The sequence below is a fragment of the Theropithecus gelada genome, chromosome 10, assembly GCF_003255815.1.
Source record: "Theropithecus gelada isolate Dixy chromosome 10, Tgel_1.0, whole genome shotgun sequence".
Lineage (NCBI taxonomy): Eukaryota > Metazoa > Chordata > Mammalia > Primates > Cercopithecidae > Theropithecus > Theropithecus gelada.
The window spans coordinates 66,014,499-66,020,051 of record NC_037678.1 but is presented as its reverse complement, the minus strand read 5'-3'; the positions used below and the strand labels follow the sequence as shown (position 1 = coordinate 66,020,051).

The window sequence follows — 5,553 nt, the reverse complement described above, 5'->3', positions numbered from 1 at the left end:
GCTCTGTCGCCCAGGCTGGAGTGCAGTGGCCGGATCTCAGCTCACTGCAAGCTCTGCCTCCCGGGTTTATGCCATTCTCCTGCCTCAGCCTCCCGAGTAGCTGGGACTACAGGCGCCCGCCACCTCGCCCGGCTAGTTTTTTTTTTTTGTATTTTTAGTAGAGACGGGGTTTCACCATGTTAGCCAGGATGGTCTCGATCTCCTGACCTTGTGATCCGCCCGTCTCGGCCTCCCAAAGTGCTGGGATTACAGGCTTGAGCCACCGCGCCCGGCCACGTTGGCTGTTCTTACAAAGACTCAGGTGGCAGATGTGTTAGGATGCAAAAACACTGTCAAGAAGATGCTGGCAAGGAAGTGGAGAAGTAGGACCTCCCACCCTGCTGGTGGAAGAGAAATTAGTACAAGCCACCTTGGAAATAGTTTGGCATTAACTAGATGAGCTGAACATGCACGTACCTTACAACCCAGCAGTTCTACCCAGGCACATTACCTCAGAAGCACACAGGCAAGAATATGCACAGCAGCATTGTTTGTAAAAGTCAAAAACGGGCCAGGTGTGGTGGCTCACGCCTGTAATCCCAGCACTTAGGGAGGCCGAGGCGGGTGGATCACAAGGTCAGGAGATTGAGACCATCCTGGCTAACACGGTGAAATCCCGTCTCTATGAAAAATACAAAAAATGGCCGGGCGCGGTGGCTCAAGCCTGTAATCCCAGCACTTTGGGAGGCCGAGACGGGTGGATCACGAGGTCAGGAGATCGAGACCATCCTGGCTAACACGGTGAAACCCCGTCTCTACTAAGAAATACAAAAAACTAGCCGGGCGAGGTGGCGGGCGCCTGTAGCCCCAGCTACTCGGGAGGCTGAGGCCGGAGAATGGCGTGAACCCGGGAGGCGGAGCTTGCAGTGAGCTGAGATCCGGCCACTGCACTCTAGCCTGGGCTACAGAGCCAGACTCCGTCTCAAAAAAAAAAAAAAAAAAAATACAAAAAATTAGCCGGGCGAGGTGGCAGGCGCCTGTAGTCCCAGCTACTCGGGAGGATGAAGCCGGAGAATGGCATGAACCCGGGAGGCGGAGCTTGCAGCAAGCCGAGATCGCACCACTGCACTCCAGCCTGGGTGACAGAGGGATACTCCGTCTCAAAAAAAAAAAAAAAAGTCAAAAACTGCAAACAACCCATTTATGCTCAAGAGTAGAACTGTGGATTATAGAGTGTAGTACTATACAGCAGTTAAAATTAATAACTGCTACATATATAGGCATAAGGAAATCTTGGAAATAAGCAGAAAAACATTACAGAGCATACATTCAGCCTGATTCTATTTAAAGTTCAAAGACAGCCAACTGACATTATACGTTGCACAGGCACACATGGCAAAGCTCTGAAGAAAAGCAACTGTATGATTAACACAGTAAAGCATGAGAGGGGGCTGCGAAGGGCTTGTTAGGTAATTTCAGCTGTCAAGTAGGCACATGGATGTCAGTTTTATTCCTGCTCCTCAACCTATATGTATACATTACATACACTGATGCATGTGACAGAGTTTTGCCAGTTTTGCATGTTTCATTTTTTCATTTTTTATTTTTGTGTGTGTGGAGACAAGAGTCTCATTCTGTCGCCCAGGCTGGAGTGCAGTGGCGCAATCTCGGCTCACTGCAACCTCTGCCTCCCAGGTTGAAGTGATTCTCCTGCCTCAGCCTCCCGAGTAGCTGGGACTACAGGTGCCCGCCACCATGCCTGGCTAATTTTTTGTATTTTTAGTAGTGACGGGGTTTCACCGTATTTGCCAGGCTGGTCTGGAACTCCTGACCTTGTGATCCACCTGCCTCGAGATTACAGGTGTGAGCCACTGCGCCCAGCCAGATTTTAATTTATTTTTAGAGCCATACTCTCACTCTCTTGCCCGGATGGCGTGCAGTGGCATGATGACAGCTCCCGGGCTCAAACAATCCAACTGCCTCAGCCTCCTGAGTAGCTGGGATTACAGGCGTGAGCCACCGTGCCTGGCCATATAAGCACATTTAAAATACTGAAACAGGCTGGACACAGTGGCTCACCCCAGTAATCTCAGTTCAAGACCAGCCTGGCCAACGTGGTGAACCCCATCTCTACTAAAATACCAAAGATAGCTGGGTGTGGTGGCACACACCTGTAGTTCCAGCTACTCGGAAGGCTGAGGCAGGAGAATCACTTGAACCCAGGAGGTGGAGGTTGCAGTGAGCTGAGATTGTGCCACTGCACTCCAGCCTTGGCAACAGAGCAAGATTCCATCTCAAATAAATAAATAAATAAATAAACAAACCAACCAACCAAGGCCAGTGACAGGCATGGTGGCTGACGCCTGTAATCCCAACACTTTGGGAGGTCGAGGTGGGCAGATCACCTGAGGTCAGGAGTTTGAGAACAGCCTGGTCAACATGGTGAAACCATGTCTCTACTAAAAATACAAAAAAAAAAAAAAAAATTAGCCAGGTGTGATGGCGTGCACCTGTAGTCCCAGTTACTTGGGAGGCTGAGGCAGGAGAATTGCTTGAACCCGGGAGACAGAGGTTGCAGTGAGCCGAGATCGCACCACTGCACTCCAGCCTGGGCAACACAGCAAGACTCCCTCTCAATTAAAAAAAAAAAAAAAGGCCGGGTGCAGTGGCTCACACCTGTAATCCCAGCACTTTGGGAGGCTGAGGTGGGCGGATCACAAGGTCAGGAGATCGAGACCATCCTGGCTAACACGGTGAAACCCCGTCTCCACTAAAAATTCAAAAAATTAGCCGGGTGTGGTGGTGGGCGCCTGTAGTCCCAGCTGCTGGGAGGTTGAGGCAGGAGAATGGCGTGAACCCAGGAGGCGGAGCTTGCAGTGAGCCAGGATCATGCCACTGCACTCCAGCCTGGGTGAGAGAGCAAGACTCTGTCTCAAAATAAATAAATAAATAAAAATAATAAAATAAATAAAATAAAAACAAGGCCAGGCAGGCAGAGTGGCTCAAGCCTGTAGTCCCAGCTACTTAGAAGGCTGAGGCAGGGGGATCACTTGAGCCTGGGAGGCAAAGGTCGCGGTGAGCCAAGATTGTGTCATCCAGTCTGGATGACAGAGTGAGACCCTGTCTTAAAAAAAAAAAAAAAAAAAAGGCCCAGCACTTTGGGAGGCCGAGATGGGAGGATCACAAGGTCAGGAGATCGAGACCACCCTGGCTAACACGGTGAAACCCCATCTCTACTAAAAAATACAAAAAAAACTAGCCGGGCGAGGTGGCGGGCACCTGTAGTCCCAGCTACTCGGGAGGCTGAGGCAGGAGAATGGCGCAAACCTGGGGGGCGGAGCTTGCAGTGAGCTGAGATCCGGCCACTGCACTCCAGCCTGGGTGACAGAGCGAGACTCCGTCTCAGAAAAAAATAAATAAAAATAAAAATAAAAAATTAAAGGCTACATGTAAAAAGATGGAAAAAAATATCATTCAGACAACCATAAGTAAGCTAGAATGGCTTATTAATGGGAGAATATTAGTGGGATATTAATATCAGACAGAATTCAAAAACGAGAGTATTACCAGCAATAAAGGTACACATCAAGAAGACAAAAAGTCCTTAATTACAGAGTTTCAAAATAAATGAAACCTAACAATTGCCTAGAGAAATAGACATCCATGAATGGAGATTTTAATCCTCTTCAGTAATAAGACAAAAACAATAGGGATATAGAAGACTTGAATAATGCAGTCAACCAATTTGATTTGACATAAAACATGGCACCCAGAGACAGCAATACATATTTTCTTTCAAGCACACCTGGATTACTCTAGATGGATTAGTCTGGGTGGTAACAAAATTTTGTTTTTTGAGGCGGAGTCTCACTCTGATGCCCAGGCTGGAGTGCAGTGGCATGATCTCAGCTCACCACAACCTTCGCCTCCTGGGTTCAAGCGATTCTCCTGCCTCAGCCTCCCAAGTAACTGGGACTACAGGCGCATGCCACCATGCCCGACCTCTTTTTTCAGTAGAGACGAGGTTTCACTATGTTGGCCAGGTTGGCCTCGAACTCCTGACCTCGTGATCCACCCACCTCGGCCTCTCAAAGTCCTGGGATTACAGCTGTGAGCCACTGCGCCCAACCAACAATTTAAAAGGATTGAAATCATTAAAAATATGTTGTCTGGCCACAATTGAATTAAGTTAGAAATTAATAATGAAAATGTATCTAGACAGGGCATGGGGCTCAAGCCTGTAATTCCAGCACTCTGGGAGGCTGAAGCAGGTGGATCACCTGAGGTCAGGAGTTCAAGACCAGCCTGACCAACAAGGTAAAACCCCGTCTCTACTAAAAATATAAAATTAGCTGGGTATGGTGGCACATGCCTGTAAATCCCAGCTACTTGGGAGACTGAGGCAGGAGAATTGCTTGAACCTGGGAGGGGGAGGTTGCAGTGAGCCAAGATCATGCCACTGCACTCCAGTCTGGGAGACAGAGCGAGATTCCACCTCAATAAAAAATAAATAAAAACAGGCCGGGCGCGGTGGCTCAAGCCTGTAATCCCAGCACTTTGGGAGGCCGAGGCGGGTGGATCACGAGGTCAGGAGATCGAGACCATCCTGGCTAACATGGTGAAACCCCGTCTCTACTAAAAATACAAAAAACTAGCCGGGCGTGGTGGCGGGCGCCTGTAGTCCCAGCTACTCGGAGGCTGAGGCGGGAGAATGGCGTGAACCCGGGAGGTGGAGCTTGCAGTGAGCCGAGATCGCGCCACTGCACTCCAGCCTGGGCGACAGAGCGAGACTCCGTCTCAAAAAAAAAAAAAAATAAAAATAAATAAATAAAATAAATAAATAAATAAATAAAAACAAGGCTGGGCTCGGTGGCTCATGCCTGTAATCCGAGTACTTTGGGAGGCTGAGGCGGGCAAGTCACGAGGTCAGGAGTTCAAGACCAGCCTGGCTAACATGGTGAAACCCCATCTCTACTAAAAATACAAAAATTAGCTGGGTGTGGTGGTGGGTGCCTGTAATCCCAGCTACTCAGGAAGCTGAGGCAGGAGAATCATTGGAACCTGGGAGGCAGAAGTTGCAGAGAGCCAAGATCTCACCACTGCACTCCAGCTTGGGCAACAGAGCGAGACTCCATCTCAAAAAAAATAAATAAAATAAAGAAGATACAGAAGAATATAATTTGAGAGACCTTTGAAAAGTATGGCAAGATTAAAACTATAGAAATTATGGAAGACAGGCAGAGTGGAAAAAAGGATTTGCTTTTGTAACTTTTGATAATCAAGATACAGTTGATAGGCCGGGCGCGGTGGCTCAAGCCTGTAATCCCAGCACTTTGGGAGGCCAAGACGGGCGGATCACGAGGTCAGGAGTTCGAGACCATCCTGGCTAACACGGTGAAACCCCGTCTCTACTAAAAAAAATACAAAAAACTAGCCGGGCGAGGTGGCGGGCGCCTGTAGTCCCAGCTACTCAGGAGGCTGTGGCAGGAGAATGGCATAAACCCGGGAGGCGGAGCTTGCAGTGAGCTGAGATCCAGCCACTGCACTCCAGCCTGGGCGACAAAGCGAGACTCC

At 49.0% G+C, this 5,553-nt stretch overlaps 1 protein-coding gene across 1 annotated transcript in view; it reads right to left on the bottom strand.

Moving 5' to 3' along the window:
- Positions 1-5,553, bottom strand: part of SLA2 (Src like adaptor 2) — a 37,357-nt gene that overhangs the window by 3,424 nt on the left and 28,380 nt on the right. The window lies entirely within an intron of this gene.